This window comes from Pelecanus crispus, chromosome 2 (assembly GCF_030463565.1).
Source record: "Pelecanus crispus isolate bPelCri1 chromosome 2, bPelCri1.pri, whole genome shotgun sequence".
Classification (NCBI taxonomy): Eukaryota; Metazoa; Chordata; class Aves; order Pelecaniformes; family Pelecanidae; genus Pelecanus; species Pelecanus crispus.
Window position 1 is genome coordinate 45,512,517 of NC_134644.1, and position 17,439 is coordinate 45,529,955.

General features: G+C 42.1%; 1 protein-coding gene across 1 annotated transcript in view; it reads right to left on the reverse strand.

The window, feature by feature from the left end:
• The window catches only part of AZI2 (5-azacytidine induced 2), a 34,922-nt gene extending 18,088 nt beyond the window's left edge, over window positions 1-16,834 (reverse strand). Inside the window, exon 1 of the mRNA XM_075704547.1 lies at window positions 16,757-16,834. The gene's annotated coding sequence lies outside the window, so the exon portion shown is untranslated. The remainder of the gene's footprint in view (window positions 1-16,756) is intronic.
• Window positions 16,835-17,439: the final 605 nt, after the last annotated feature.

The window sequence follows — 17,439 nt, forward strand, 5'->3', positions numbered from 1 at the left end:
CAAATCCACCTGAATGACACATGCAAAGCAACCATTAGATTGAGTTTTCGTTACAACACACATCATTTAGGCACAACAAAACATTTAATAACAAAATGGCACCTTTAAAAAAACTCCACAAACTTTCTTGAACTCCAGGTCTTAAGGGAAAAGCCCCAACAGCATTTTCCTTTGTGGAATAATTGCTGGAGGTGACTTAGAAATTAAACTTATATTCACATTTTTAGGAAAGGTACAGCATTGAAGAAGCTTCCAGGGTGGAGTGTGGCTGGCATGCAAGGAATCCATTCCACAGAAGTTCCCTAGGCCTGCAACCTTAGATGTCTGAGCACCCTGATCTGGTTAAAGCTGTCCCTGCTCACTGCAGGGGGGCTGGGCTAGATGACCTCTAAAGGTCCCTTCCAACCCAAAGCATTCTATGATTCTATGTCGGCAATGCCAGGGGAACTTGGCTCTAAGAGGAACTGCCCAGAGGGTGGAGCAGTGTGGAGATACCGCAGCCAGGCTCTGCAACAACACTTTTGGCACCCCAGATGGGACTGCTGTGAAGCCTTGCCGGTCACCGGTGGGGAGATGCTGCTCTTCAGACTCCAGCGCGCACCGACCTTTTGATCGGGGACTCCATAGAGCATTCTCCCCAGCCGGGACAGCTCCTGTGCCCTTCGATCCCCCAGCACACTCCTTCAAGCCCGGAGACATGGTCTATCTACAGACATGGAAAGACGAATCACTCGTTGAAAAGTGGAAAGGGCCTTACCAGTAAAACTTTAAACTGCTTTTGGTCCCTGTATAGTCCTGACCGTGCCAGAACATGGCAGATGATTTATTGTAGATGTAGAATGGAACACCACGGGAACTTGGGCAAACAATGGATGAATGAAAAAGGACAATAGAAAAAGTGTAATATGGAAACATGAAGGTACCTTGGAACCAATAAGCCGCACATTTGCTACCCTGGGCCAACAGTCTGTCATGGTTTTGACAAAATGCTGTCCTTAGGTAAACTTTGCTCATTATAATATCATTATAATACCAAAACACACCTCCATCCCAAAAGCTACCCACCTCTAAGGTGCAACCACTCCTCACTGAGTTTGCGCTTTGAAATTTTCTAGTCTATACCTTTAAAAGCAAAGTGAGAAAATTTTACACCAATCATAACAAAGGTATGTATGACTAGAGTCACCCAAGCTCCACCTGAAAAGTAAAAATTAGTATCAAATAGCCTAAGAGAGAAAGAATATTAGGGAAGATACCATCCCGTACCACTCTGACTTCTGGGATCAGTCAATGCGCTGAGCCTCTCTTCCCCTGCATCAGGATGCCTTTGGGTAAGATTCGAACACTTGGTTATACCAAGTGCCTCCCCGGGAAACTTAGAAACCTCTACAGAGTCGCTTTATGTCTTTTAATGCATTTGTAGCCAGGCTGTGCTACTTATACTCTTGGTATATGCACGTGCTTTGCAGACAGTGAATTTACCACCGGTAATCCAAAATAACCTGTGTGTCTGTTGCTTTAATAAACTGCACTATTCATTAATCTAGCTGTGATAATGCTCACTGAATGCGACCAGACTCTTTAAGTGGGGCCGTGGTAGTTCATGGAACGCGACTAGACTGAAGGTGTATCGCGTTATTTGTGCCTCCATAATCATGATAGTTCAGTACAAACACGACTGGACTTATAACAACAAATTGGGCATCTGCCAAATTACTTTAGCCTCTTAATGCAACAGAAAAATTGGTGTAGTCGGCAGGATTACCATGGATAAACTGCTGCAAAGATACAAATGTGCCCCCTCCCAGGCTGGGAAGGAGTGGGCTCAAAAATTTTGGAAGGATGAAGAGAAAGTGGAACGCATTGAGCAGTGTCAGGCTGTGCAAAAGCTTGGAGTGAAAAAAGGTAAAGGTGTAATTTGTGTGGTGTTAGGAGCCTGTTTATCTTGTGCTCAGCAAGAAGCTAAGGAAACCTCTGCTGCCAAACTAGTTTCCGATGTAGAATATACAACTTCAAAATCGGAAAATGAGGTGTTGAAGTAATCATTGGCCTTTGAGAGGGAGACAGGAAGAACACTAGGAATCCAAGCTATAAACTTGTGAGTGAGAATAATCATCTTAAACAATTGCTGGAAAGGGTTAATTGGCTGTTAGATAAAATGCAACCTTCTGCTCCAGTTAAGCAGATTCGTAGATTAATGCGTAGTGTAAACCTTGCACCAGCAGAGTTGATAAAAATACAGGAGAAATTCTCAAGGTGGTCAGGAGAATCAGAAGTCGAGTATGTGTGGCAAGTTTCTCTTGAAGGAGGAGACCGAATTATGTTAAGTGAGGAAGAAGCAGGAGGCTTTTGGGGACCAGGAATATTTTTAATTACCACACCAGGAGAGCATAATTATTCCTTAACTGCACGAGCTGCATACTGGGCAGGTGGTATAGGTCCTCTGGAGAGAGGGGAACCACTGGAGATCAAAGCCACAGGCTATTCCGATGTGGCTGCAGCAGTACAGAAAGCAGCCTGCATACAAGCAATGTATGAAAGAGATGAGTTAAGGAAATCCCCGATGCTAGCCCCTATCGACCCGGCACGATTAACCCCTCTTATTCATGGTCTCCCCAATTGTCTCAAGATGTTCGTAGCAAATGCCCAAGATCGCATACAAGCCGCTCGTAGAGATGCTGGTCGTGGTTGTAGATGAAGTCAGCACATCCCCATACCAACCTGGACTGAATTTGTACAAGACATAGATAGGTACGGACGCCGAATGGGCTGGATCAGTTCGTCCAGTGTAAAGCTCCCAGATGACACCCGGCGAGTTTGCCAGGTCCACGCTCAGAACTCTAAATTCAATGGGAGGTTCAAACCTAATAAGGAATGAGGTGAACTGCGGTGTAAGGCTCTAGCTTTGGGTGTACCCTGACAAATCTTGCATGGCATCTCTACGGAGGATCTCCATACGTTGGTCCAATCTCTGGGTAAAAAGAATAACCCAGCTGGGGAGAATTGCCTAGCTGGAAAACCCCCGACCCATAAGGAAAGTGCACCTTCTGCACCAGGCCTAATGGATGAGGCGGGATCTCAGCAAAAAAACTTCCATCCCTGGGGAGGGCAGTGAGCCACCCTGCTCGGCAGGTATTAGCAATTCAGTGGCTCTCTGATGAATATTCTGACCCTATCATTGCCATTCCCATTGGACACCAAAAAATATTGGTAAACTTTCTCATTGACACCAGGGCCCCAAATGTCAGCAATTACCTATGAAACAGCACAAGCCCTGGGCATAAGACCTGGCCGACACAGGGTTAAATTCACAGGAATTGATGGTGTGGAAAAGGAATGCGCCACCACAAAAATTTCACTCTGGTTGCCAGAGGAACAGAGATTAACCAGGGCAGAAGTATTGGTTGGTGCTGCATATACTAACATTCTAGGATTTGACATACTGCATGGGCGAATGTGGAAACTTCCAGATGGAACTGCGTGGAGTTTTGCAAGAAATAAAACGGACTCAGGCATAGTGAAATTGAGTCTGTTGCAAACATCTATACCCTCACCCCCACTCTAAAATCACTAATGTTTGGCAATATCCATTGCCAGCAGCAGCGCTTATGGGGATTGACAGGGTGGTAATGGAACTGGAAGAAAGAGGCATCATTAAAAGCACTCATTCGCCTTACAATTCACCGGTGTGGCCAATAAAGAAACCAACTAGGCAATGGCGTTTTACAGTGGATTACTGACAGTTAAATGCTCATACTGCACTTTTGACTGCCGCAGTTCCAAACATGGCAGAGACAGTGACATTGATACAGGCAGCTGCCCATCCTTAGAGATGGCTGCCCTAGATGCCCCAAAATGAAAGCCTTCTGTGCATCTGCTAATACAATCACCCCAAGAGTTCATACTAAACCAGGAGAATATCCTACAGGATTTCACACCAGACAACCTGTGCTGGTGAAAATGCCTCAGATTGGAACAGTACCAATGGTACTAACCACCCCCAAAAATCCGTACGCATGGGAAGCCAAAGATTGCTCAGGAAAAGTACACTGGATTAGCACCTGGTGGATCTCACCCTCTTTTTAACCCTGCCAGTTAAATAGGACCAAGCACATTTGTTTCCTTTTTGTGTTCACAGGAATCCTGAAAGAAGATGACTCCAATTGAAGTAGATGCCTGCGACATGCTGCTGAATCTATTGTATGTTATGATTGTTGATTTTGTTAATGTGTGAATATACAATGCGGTGCTTCACTTTGATTCTAATACAACTCCCTTTGATGTGTAGCCAGAAAGACCGAGGATGGCCATGGTCCCAAGCCCATATTAATTTAAATACTATGGAATTATGGGAACACGTACCATCAAAGAAAACTTAAACTGAGCTACTGTAGTTATGCATGGAGCCGAGGTATTCTCAAAGCATGAGTGGAGCTGGGATAACGGATGGCTTCCACTCCTGAAGGGAAATCCAAGTAGGGTGTAGAATGATCAACAGATCAACCCCTGAAAAGGTCACATCCATGATAATATCCAACGTTTCCAGAAATCCAATAGCAACAAAGTCTTGTATCACTGATGAGTGGGATTGTTGGTATAACTTTACTCTGGTGGGACCCACTATTGTGGCTTGTATATGGCAACAACACTGTACAGGGCCAGGGCTGTCAAAACAACACTGTACAGAGCTGTCTTTCCAGTTCAAAATAGATATGATTGAACCTGATCCACCTACACCACCTGACCTAACCCCACCCTCTACATTTGACACACTACAATATGGAGTTAGAGATGTACCCATTTTCACCACGGTATCTCGTAATGACCCTTGGGACCATGCATTGTCACAATATAGTGCAAACATTGGAACACTACAAAACAAAAGGAACTTAAATCTCTCCACTCTAGTTATACATGGAAATGAGGTATATTCCAGAGATGAATGGAGTTGGAATGACTCTTCAGATAGCTAGACTTCAAGCCATTCCAGGATAGACGATACAAATTAGCTGCCGAATAACTAATGGGTCTACTTACCATAGGCCGACTGAAATTAAAAGCGTTTATACTGACTCTTCCAGACCGGAAAATTATAATGCCGAGTGTTACAAAATAACCAAACCTAATTCAGATTGCTGGTACAATCTTACCTTTAACAAACCTGTAATTGTGTACTGTCTTTGGGGTTACAGAGACACCAAATTATTATTTGAATTTATGATTGATACAGCATCATCTGCACCAGCTGCAAAGGACAAGGAACCTCTCGCCCCACAAATGTCTGAAAATATACTGACTCGGCCTCCCATTAATCTAACTCCTTTCATCTTCAACACAGGCCCTTACATAATTAAAAATACAGGTCAGCAAGAAGTGCTGTTTAATCTGTCATACTCCCTCAAACGGGTGGAATTAGCAATGCAGAGTAGTATCTCTGCAATTAAACCTACCTATTCACCATTCCTGAGTACATCTTATGCAGGATGGTCAGCATGGTTACATAAATGGACTCTCATCTCTCCAAAATGATCAAAGAGAGATGCGACTGGTGTCTTAGGAACAGGACTGGGAGTCTTAAACAGGACAGATACTGAAGTACTTGCTAGTAAATTAGCCACAGTAACCAGTGACTTAAACGCATTGAAACACCCCTTACAATCTTCTCTTTCAGCTCTGGGAACTAAACCAATGGCTCTTATCAGATATATTGCCTCAGTGGGGAGAGGTAAATGAGAAAGACCACCAGTTGATTGCAGACGCACTCAGTGCTGCCCAAAATAATGTTTCTCTAGCTCTTAGTTGTATCCAAGCTCAACTGTGGATGCAATCTATAGTAGCTGCAATTATACAGGAAGGTGAGGAAGGCACCCTGCCCACTGAAATTGGGAAGGTCATTTGGGATAATACAACTGAATTTGAGAGAAAATTCCAATCCTGGTGGTATCCAGTTATTTTCACCTACAACCCTACTGACGGCAAAGCCACAGCTTTTGTCTTAACAATACACGATGCTTTGGTATACACCATATACCCAATCATCACATTAGGATTGAACCACAATGGTACTATACTCTATCCATTAGAGCATAGAGTGTGGGCCCAATGAAATGGAAACAAATGGCAAACTGTTGATGTTAATGCATGCGTTGTACGGGACCAACGAGGATTTATTTGCGAGAGCAACACCATCAAAGCCCAAGACATTTGTTTTGACACTGAACGAAATGTTTGTTATTTTGAAATACAACCCAATGAAGCCCCTGAAACTGGACTTGTATATATTGGAAAAGGATGTGTTTGTATGAGAACCCTTTGTGATTTTATATTTGTAGATAACATTACTGTAGATACAAGCAATCACTCAAATATTTGTGTTTGTAACTTTACTAAAATTGTGGGATATGACTTCAATTACTCAGCTCCTGTTACATCTCATCAATTGCTACAGTCTAACTATACATTGCATCAAGATTTATTACCTACTCCTACTGGAATGAACCTCCCATTGGTGAGAAAACTGTTGCAACATGATGACCTGAACCAATTGCTAAAATGCATCCGAAAGAATGTACACAGAACTCTTCATTACCGTTCATCATGATGCAGAAGAGAGACACCATGTCTTGGAAAGAGTGAAGAAGGATGGAGAACACCACTGGTGGGACACTTTATTCAAATGGACACCAACTAATACTGTATCGTGTCTTATTTTAACAATTGTTTTATGTGTTAAACTTTAGATTATGATGAGAAGTTTCCCTCATCTAGTATCCCCACAGGATGTGTGTGTACTCGATAATCCTCACCACAAGAACGTATGTGATACACCCAATGCATTCCAAATACCATAAAGCTTGAGTGACTATAGTCACAGGGTGGAATAGGTGGAATAATTGCTGGAGGTGACTTAGAAATTAAACTTATATTCACATTTTTAGGAAAGGTACAGCATTGAAGAAGCTTCCAGGGTGGAGTGTGGCTGGCATGCAAGGAATCCATTCCACAGAAGTTCCCTAGGCCTGCAACCTTAGATGTCGGCAATGCCAGGGGAACTTGGCTCTAAGAGGAACTGCCCAGAGGGTGGAGCAGTGTGGAGATACCGCAGCCAGGCTCTGCAACAACACTTTTGGCACCCTAGATGGGACTGCTGTGAAGCCTTGCCGGTCACCGGTGGGGAGATGCTGCTCTTCAGACTCCAGCACGCACCGACCTTTTCATCGGGGACTCCGTAGAGCATTCTCCCCAGCCGGGACAGCTCCTGTGCCTTTCGATCCCCCAGCACACTCCTTCAAGCCCGGAGACATGGTCTATCTACAGACATGGAAAGACGAATCACTCGTTGAAAAGTGGAAAGGGCCTTACCAGTAAAACTTTAAACTGCTTTTGGTCCCTGTATAGACCTGACCGTGCCAGAACATGGCAGATGATTTATTGTAGATGTAGAATGGAACACCGCGGGAACTTGGGCAAACAATGGATGAATGAAAAAGGACAATAGAAAAAGTGTAATATGGAAACATGAAGGTACCTTGGAACCAATAAGTTGCACATTTGCTACCCTGGGCCAACAGTCTGTCATGGTTTTGACAAAATGCTGTCCTTTGGTAAACTTTGCTCATTATAATATCATTATAATACCAAAACACACCTCCATCCCAAAAGCTACCTGCCTCTAAGGTGCAAAAAGCACCTAAGGTGCAAAACACGACCGGGCTTATAACAATGCACTGGGCTTCTGCCAAATTACTTTAACCTCTTAATGCAACATCCTTAATATTACTAGATATCAGGAAGTTCGGGGTTTGATTTAAAAACAATCCAGCCACCAACTAACCTGCCCGAAAAACCTAAACCCAACCAAACAAAAAAAGCTACAGCTCATTCTTAATTAGTTATAAAGATCAAGATGCCTTGCTTTTATATGCAATACTAACAAATGCTATACAGTACCTGATATTTCTTTCCCCACCCTTAACAAACTGATGCTACTTCTGTCAAAAGCAGATTTTTATTTTTATTTTTTACCCTTGAACAAATCATTAGGCTCCTGATGATTAGCTAATGAACCAGCAGAAATACTGGAATGAAAGAAATGAGGATAATGAAGAGAGTTGGTATTGTAGGAAAAAGTTATTTCAACAGAAAACTGACCTGATCAGCAGAACCTCTCAGGAAAGACAGGCATCACTGGAGGGAAAAACCTAAAGCCACAATCACTGCCTCTGCTGTGTATTTGCTATTTAAATTCAAACTAGACTTCCATATGATTAGCAATACTAAGAGGTAAAGGGATCAACTGCCCTGGAGCTTATCTATGTGGTCAAATTTCCCTCACTGTGCTAGCAATGGAAAAGCTACATGGACTGCAGCATTATGAAGAGCTGTAGTACAGCTAAAGCTGAACAATGGCACTGTTACCATGTTTGTCTCAATTTGCTCCAAGCCAGTTAGACAACATGATAAAAAACTGTGACAGCTTGTTTATACTAAATAGACAGCAAAGGAGTTGTAACCGTGAAAAAAGAGAAGAAAACTACAAACCAAAATTGAAGTCCTTTTAATGGTTACCTTCAGGAGGTGAACAGATGTCTTGCATACTGATTGATGTATTCTAACAAAACAGGTAGCCTAAGCTTCCCTTGCCTGTTGCTCTGCCTCATACTTAAGTAGAAAGAGCCTTGCAAAAAAGGTTTGCTTCCTTTTCATTGCAAGAATACTATCACTCCATGCACAAGGTGACCTTGACCAAAAGCACTACATCATTCAAACTGCATTTACTGACTGAAGGAATTGCTCATTTTGCCTTCCAAGATGAGCATAACATACCAGCTTTTCATCCCCCGTTTTACCAAGGGCCCTGCAAGTCTTCTGACCCATCTCATCAAATTCCAAGAACTTGCCTTCTCCAGGCAACACATCTCCTTTCCTCTGAACACTAGACTCAAATGTCATTAAAGAAGTGTCACAGCTTATCATTTCCTCTTGAAGAAAGCAGCAGATTGTGCGACCTTGTACATAAAATACATCTTTATCCCCACATTTTCCTATAGCTCCTAAATTTGAGCATCATACATTCCCTATTTCTGGCACACGTCAGTTCTACCAGGAGATAGCAACAAGGGAAAACAGGAGACAACATCAGAAAATGAGACCATATTTATTCTGTATTTTGCTAACTAAAAGTTACTGCCTTTATAAGCTTCCAAAACAGCAAGACCTTCCAAATAAGACTCAGCATACACAAATACTCTTTTATAAATTCAAGTACACACTTAACCCACACCTACTAAGAGGACTAGTTACACTAACATTTTTTTACTTGAAAGATCTCATTTAGTTTACAGGATTATTCAACTCTGTTTTTCTGATACTGTTCTCTAAGCCAGCACTGGATGCTACTTAGAAGACAAGCGTGTAATTCTCCTTCCACATAATTCAAAGGGGCTTATAATACACATTTTTCTAAATATCTACACACAAGATAACTGTTCCAGAAAGATCTGATATACACATATTTGACTAATCTTATTGCAACTAAGCGACGACAAACTGCCTACAAAACAAAAGTCTACTTCTCCTGAGACACATGTACCCAATAAGACACCTTCCTCTCGGCTCATCCCTTTAAAAAACAGATCTGATGATGTAACAATTTGGAGGGGAAAGTGGCAACACACCTTATACAGGCTTAAATGAAGTAAGTAGGATATTCAGAAGGAATTGTGCAATTTTTGAACTTTTTGTTTCAATTATTAAAAATAAATAAAATTATCATGAAACATGCTTCTCTGCACTGGAAGCTCAACAGCCTGTCAAGAAGGGAAAATCACCACAATATTCACATTGTATATACTTTTTTTTTAATCTTTCACTAACATAAAGTATTAATAATACCCACACACCATATTACACTGCTACGACCACAAAAAAGTGCAGTTGTTTCAGCTTTACAAGAAACAAGATTCAAATCACCATTGTCATCATGCCCAACAACACAGAAACAAAACTGAGACTTCAGACAGACATCACTTTCAAACAAATGGACAGATTTACATAAATTGAAATTTAAATGCCACTGAACACCAATTTACCCAGAATTTTAGAGCATCGCATGAAAGAAATACAATAATAAAATATGCTAAACCTAGAGTAATGTAAATAAGATCACTTCAAAAAGCCATAGTGTACACACTCAGAAAACAAAAAGCTGTTGGTATTTTGAGATTTCTGCCTACCTCTTAAAGGACATTTCTGCTTTTGGAAAGCAGCACTCTTGAAACCAAGAGATCTCACAATGCTTTTGTCAGTCAATCTGATACTTTATTCATACTTTATTCTAAATAGTTCCCCATTTTCTCCCATAGTAGTTATTCTACAAAAACCACAGTTAAATTTTTAACAAACTGCAAAAATTGTAAAATATTTATAGAAGAGGAAAAATTGAAGAAAACATGCATTTATCAAATCTCAGGTATGAGTTCATACAAAATAATTTTAACAGCTAAGTATTAGTAAACATCAGTCTGTTGCCTGTGCTTACTGAATATTCCTTTCATTGCATATTTCAAAAAGTTTCAAATCTCACAGTCTACAGAACTATATGATAGACATTTCCCAAGAAAAAAAAAAGTGCTACAACCTCTGTATCAGATAGGTGCGTGATGATTCAAAAGTTATAATATACGCACCATTAACTGCAGTACACATTAGATGAGCGTGAGGAAAAAGTCACATTAGAAAAATTAGAGCAGCATTGCTAAATATATCTAAACAAATCAACAAAACCTAAAAAAGAAAACAAAACAAAAACACCTGAACAGTTTCTCTACACTGCAAAAATCTTGCTGAAGTATTTCCAAAAGAGAAAAAAAAATGCAGTTACTTCTCCAGCACCTGCTAAGCCTATATTAAAAGGCCAATAAAAGATACAAGCTCATACAAGAATAAAACCTGGCCATTAAACAGTGCAAGATCAGCAGTTCTATAAAGGTCATGGTGAAATGCACGTTCACCCATCTCTTTGTTGTATTGTCAGGAAAAAGAAAAAAAAGAGCAAGCACGCTCACAAATACTACTTTCTCTATAAGAAGCTCTCTCACAATATTAAAGCGACAGACAGAAACCCTTAGAAGACAAAACCTTACAAAGTGGGGCTATATCTGTAAGAAATCCCCAACTATAGCTGTAGCCTTTAATTTTACTCTTTAAGGACAGGAATCAAAATTTAGTTTCTCCAGTATTATATTACATCATTTAAAAAATATGAACTGTAAGCAACAATCAAAGAAGTACTTTCTGACACAATACATGCATTAGATTATTCCACAAGTCATGACTCCTCAAATCTGGCAGTCCCAGAAGGGCTTGTGGGATGGCAGTAATTACTGAGTCCAAGCACAGACCTCTGCCCGTGTTTTATTCTGTTTGGCTTCTCCTATTCAAAGCTACACTTGTACTCACTGCTGCAAATGCCCCAGAGCTGTCACTCTGAAGCACCTGAGTGAATTTTGATCTCTCTGGAGTTGCAATTCATGAGCTAAGCTGTACTAGAGTAACCAGTTCAAGTGAAAGATTTCCCACTAAAACATTTAAAGTACTGTATAGACAAGTTAATGTCTGTAAGTACAACTGATGTCCATCTCGGCCTACTGAAAGCAAGCTTTACAACCCCACTTACCACACATCCCACCCCAAGAAAGGTCTCCCTAATACTTTTGCCTGTGATAAAGAAAGATGTTACTTTTTTTTTTTAATGTTCTGCACACAAAACAGCCTATTTAAAAGGACTCTAACCTTTACTTCCAAAAATGAATACATTAAATGAATAGTATTAGTATTTGTATTAATTAATTAATTTTTTTAAAAAAATAAACAACATCCTGAATACACTGTTGACAGGACATAGTATTAAGTTTTAGCAGGAGTAATTATGTCCACTGTTTATAAGCATACGAGTTTGAAAAGATTGCACCACTTAAGTTTTCTTTCACATACTGCAGAGAAGAATGGTTTCCAGAAACCACTTCTGTTGTTCACTGACGCTTAATGTAGGTTATAAAACAGCTTTGATTTAATATATTAAATATCTTGAGAGTAAGAATGTTTTCCCATTTCTTACTAATGCTTGGCAGAAATACAGCTTTTCTTTTCATAGAGCTTTACAAATATTAGTCATTAACACTATGGGAGGTAGTTAAATGTAAAACACATTTTACATACAAGGAACACAGGACGCAGAGGCTCTAATAGAAAACAGACCACTGCACAAACAGATTTCTGTAGTTTGAAATGTTAATCTTACACTCAGATCAGGAGGAAGGAGTGTAAAATCAGGATTACATTAAATTTTTCCCAGTATCAAGGAGATTCCCATTTTGCCCCATCTTTTGATTTGAAAGAGAACCGAACAAGTTTCAAAATATTTCCAAATGTCAAACGCAAATAAATTGAAGATGGTATTTTCTTGATTTTTTTCAAGGCTACTAAGAGTCTGAACCATTTCACTTTTTTTACCTTCCAGACTTGAGGGGTTTGACTTCATAATGGTCATACGAACAGCCTCCAGGTATTAATAATAAAAGTATAATTCTTATACTGGTTGACCTTGCCTTACACAGAAGAGTGTAATATATGCATGTAGACATAAAAATAAAACATCAAATTCAAGAAATGCCTTTGATCCACAGGAATCCTGAATGAGTGTGTTGCAGCCCTTTACCTTAATTTCAGTAAAGTTGTACTGCTTTTTTTTCTTTTTTAAAAGACACACCAGCACAGCAACAAAAAAAAAGACTTCCTGCAGTCAGCATCAAAAACTCCACACGGTATGTGAAGTATATGATGCTAAACCAAGCAAGGCTTCCGGTCCCTTTAAGCATCTATCATTTTGCATCTCTCCCTCAGAAATCTTAGGTTCTCTTAGATTCCAGTCATGATCAGTCTGTTCTACAGAGAGACACATCACTTTTTACAGACACTTGCTCCATTTTTAGAGCAAAAAATCTGCATGCATGCATCTCGGTAGCTGCTGGCTCTGGCCACTGCTTATTCTTCCGTATGGACAAAGTCCACGGCCCCAGAGCACTCCCCAAGAGTCCACGCATACCGCGCTGCAGCCTCAGCATAGTTGGTGCTCTTTCAGAAACACGTCAGCACATTGGCTAAGTCAGACCTCCAAATCGCTTTCGTTTTGCTGCCTCCAGGAAGTGGAAAGTGACTGTCTCTAAGCTCACAAACCAGATCACCGTAGTTCACCTGTTGTGAACATCTGGGTAAGCTAGAGGAGCCAAGCAAAATCTCCTTAGGTACAACAGGCAATTTTTAGAATCTCAAGCTTTTTACAATAAATAATCTACTCTTGCAAGAACTAGAAAAGTACTAAAAAGCCCATTTATGACAACAGTGCTTGAGAAACTTTACTTTACTTTTATGAACACTTTCATACTCCAGTAACTTCATCGCTAATTTGCAAACCCTATGCATCCTCATCATAATGTATTCAGTTTGCCTTTCTGTGGATGCTGTCACAACAACCACTTGCCTTGATAACTAGCATCAGAAAAGGAGAGGGGGGAAAAAAAAAAATCCAAAAGTTGGAGTCAATTAAATATTGTCCTCTCAACATCATATAATCCTGTTTATTAAACTATTAAATCTAATCTTGAAACTAATTAGAAGCAATACTGCCAAAGAAACACAAGTAGGAACAAGATGGCTTCTGGCTGTTAAACCTTTCTAGCACCAAATATAACTATATTCAAAGGTTACTGAAAAACCCATATGGTCTCATGCTAACACTGAATATTATTTTAATAGACACTTTTTTGGTGTTCATTCCTTCCCGTTTCAAAATGTCGATTTATGAAAGCTAAGCAGGTTTGTTTTGGGTTTTTTTTTTTAAATCTTCTTTTGTAAAACAAACAGTAGGCCCTACCTCCCAGTTGTAAGTTTCCTCCCTCAATTCAACTGTCAGATTAATTCACATTCAATAAGTTCACAAGTTCAGTGATAAGGTATTATGGAAGCCTTGTATAATTGCATTAACTTTTAATTCAACTGGAAATACACCTCACCTGTCACAGCTATTAAAAGGCAAGTTAAACTGAGTCGCACTGATGGCCCGTGGTCATCCTGCAATTCACTAACATAACACCTGGAAGTTTGCAAGCCACAACAGGACAGGGTGCTACGTAATCTCACCTAGGTTACATTTCCCATGAAAAGGTTGAACCAGATGATCCTTCCAGGTCCTTTCCAACCTGGGCTGTTCTATGATTCTGTATTCAGGTTCACATCTCATTATTTCAGACAAACCTGGTCATTTGAACGCAAGTTCCTGTTAGCAGCTTGTACATAGATGACTGACTGTTAAGTTACTTATGCTTCATTTCCCTTCTCAAACTTCATTTCTTCTCCTCAAATGTATTGTCATTTTAGCAGCATCTACCATTTTACACACAAAGAAATCCACATAAAATTATTATATAATCATGTAAATAATAGTTACTTAATGCAATTATAGTATAAATACATAGCAAAAACCTAAGACTGGTTGCAAAGTTGACTGTGGATAAATCACATACGTATGGAGTCTCCAAAAGTCCCCCTCAGCAGAATCCACCACTGACTGCTACCAAGCTAGTTACTAGCCTGACTCTTGTATTAATCCCATCATCACCATTTTAACAAACTGGGTCCCATTGCCACTGTAACTGTTTTACTGAATACGGACTCTCTATCTAGACTCCCTCTGTTTAGAAAATACCTGTGAAAGAATGAAAACATATCAAAAGGTAAATCCACAATGCATTTTATCCCATTTACTTCTATCTTTTTGCTTATTTTCTTCAGAATCTATTCTAAAGAAATCAGATATCAATAGCATGTGCAGTAACAGGTCTGCACTTTTTCCAGGGTAGTTTTCACTTTCCTAAGTAGGCATCCCTCATTTAACATTTTCCAGTCATAATGCACGATCCCCAATTCAATGCTTTTATTGACATCGTAAGAACAAACGTTACTGGATTTGCAACTTCACGTACAGTTTTTCTAACACTGATGAACTTTATTTCTCCACCCTGAGTATACTAAGTACAGTTTGTTCATGTATTTGACCTGATATTTTCACACTTTCTCCACCTTTTAACTATCACATAGAAAACAGACATACTGAAAACCGAATCAGAATACTTGCTGAAATTTAGGCAATCTTAAAATTATCTCCAATTTATTACCCATTTTTGCTGCACAAAGATGTCACTGCATCCCCTTTCCTCTTTTAAAGAACTTTTTACTATTTAATTTTCATTGTAAAACATAACCTAGCTTATAGCCTGGCAACGGTCACTTTATACTTCCCTGAACTGTAAACCCTAACATACAAGGACTAAGGGGTGGGGAAAAAAAAGAAAAGGTAGTTTTAGAAAAAATGGAGGGGGGAGGTGACTAAAACCCTCATATAATCTGATCTAGAATTCACTCAACCAGTGTTTTCTGCCTTCTGACTTCACTCAGAGTTGTTGGCTCAAAAATTGTGCTTAGGATTTGGGGTAGTAGTCTCCTACTTGTTACAGCGCAATCATCTGATCAACACTTCTATCACAACTTCTTTTATAAAATACCAATTATCCAAAGAACAAAATGTAGTAATAATCTTACTATTTGTTTCAGTTTCTACGATGACAATTCCAGGATACATGTGCTAACAGATAACTGGTATTATTAGCAGTAGCAGCATTTGATCACATACCAATATACAGGAAATGAAATGCTTCCCATAGTCCACAATAACACTTCTCAGAAAATGCTGTCTCAGAAGAGCACCTGACCTTTGGAGCCCAGAGCATACTTGACTGTTATGACAATAATCCTCTCTTCACTCCATTTTTTCCAGAGCTGGCTTCCGGTCTGCTGGTTTTACTGCATACACACAGTGTAAGACAAGAGGGGAATTAAGGGATTCCTCGAGAAACACTAAAACTCCTAAATCCACTCACTGGAACAGTTTACAGCCCAATCCACTCTCACTTGTAAGTTGCTGGGGAAGACGTTTATTTAAGGAGATCAGAGTAATTCCCCTACCAGGTGACACACCAGGATTTAAAGCTGTAATGTCTTAAAAGTTGAAAGCATCACTAGCATATAAGCATATCTCAACACTCATCTGTACTCCCTTCTTCCAAACCAACACAGCCTGCAACACCCGTATTCCAGTCTCCTCCAGTATTTCATCACGTTTCTGTTTTCACATCCTGTGCCAGTAATCCTACTTTGTTCGTTTCCTTTGCCGGGCTCCCTTGCAGTAACGCACAAATTGCTGCTCTAAGAACTCACCGCGTTTTTCAGCTTAATGAGGCGCAGCTTTTTGGCTAGTTTTACTGCCTACCTGAGTGGTACTGCGCTCCCAACTCGCTAGCAGTACCTTTAAACTACCCTCACCGTGCCTCCACAGGGATGCCCTCTTTAACCCGGTTACACTTCGCCTGCCAAGCAAAAGCAGGCAGGGACATCGCACAAGGCTCCGCCAGCCTGCCCCTTCTACGAGGGCGACTGGATTTTCAGAAGAGAAACTACGGATCGGCCAGAGCCGCCTCCGTCCCCAGGGGGAACCGCTCCTAATCCCAGCGGGCAAGGAGGCACGACGCTCGGCGGCGCCCCCGGGCACCCCCCGCCAGAGGCAGGCCGCGGGGCCGCCCACAGGCGACGGTGCCACCGGCAACCCCCGCCGGGCCCCCCCCGCCCCCGCGCCGGGACCAACCTCTCCGGGCCTGGCTGGGGCCAGGCGAGTCAGAAACGGGCGGTCACCCCGGCGGAGAGGCAGCGCCGACCGTCCCGCTCTCCGCTCGGGCCCCCCCGGGCTCCCATGGCCGCCGGCCCGGCCGCCGTATCGGCCTCCGCCACCGCCGGGAAATTCCCGGGGCGCCAGCCCCGCCCCCCCGCCTTTCGAGGAAGTCAACACGCGCCTCACGTGACGCCGGCCGCGGCCCCTCGCGCCGCCTCCCCCTCCAACGGGCGCTCGCCGCTCCCGGAAGGAGAGGGGCGGCGCCGCCGCCGCAGCGGGCAGGCGGGGTGGGCGGGCGGGAGGACTACAAATCCCGGCGTGCAAAGCGGGCGGGCGCCCAGCGGAGCGCGTCGGGAAGCCCGGCTCCGCCCGCTCTGGGGCCCGGCTCCGCCCGCTCTGGGGCCCGGCTCCGCCCGCTCTGGGGCCCGGCTCCGCCCGCTCTGCGGCCCGGGAGGCGAAGCGACGCCGGGAGGCCTGGGCCGATGGGTGCGGTGGTCCAGGGCGGCGTTGCCGCCTCCAGCGCGCTCCTCGGGCAAGGGCGCGGATCTGCGGCCCCTCAAGGCCCGCTCCTCGCCGGCACCGCAAGGCATCGCCGCTGGGAGACAGCGGTATGAAAAACCCGCCCTTGCAAAGGAGCACCGAGTTCCCCACCCCGGTAC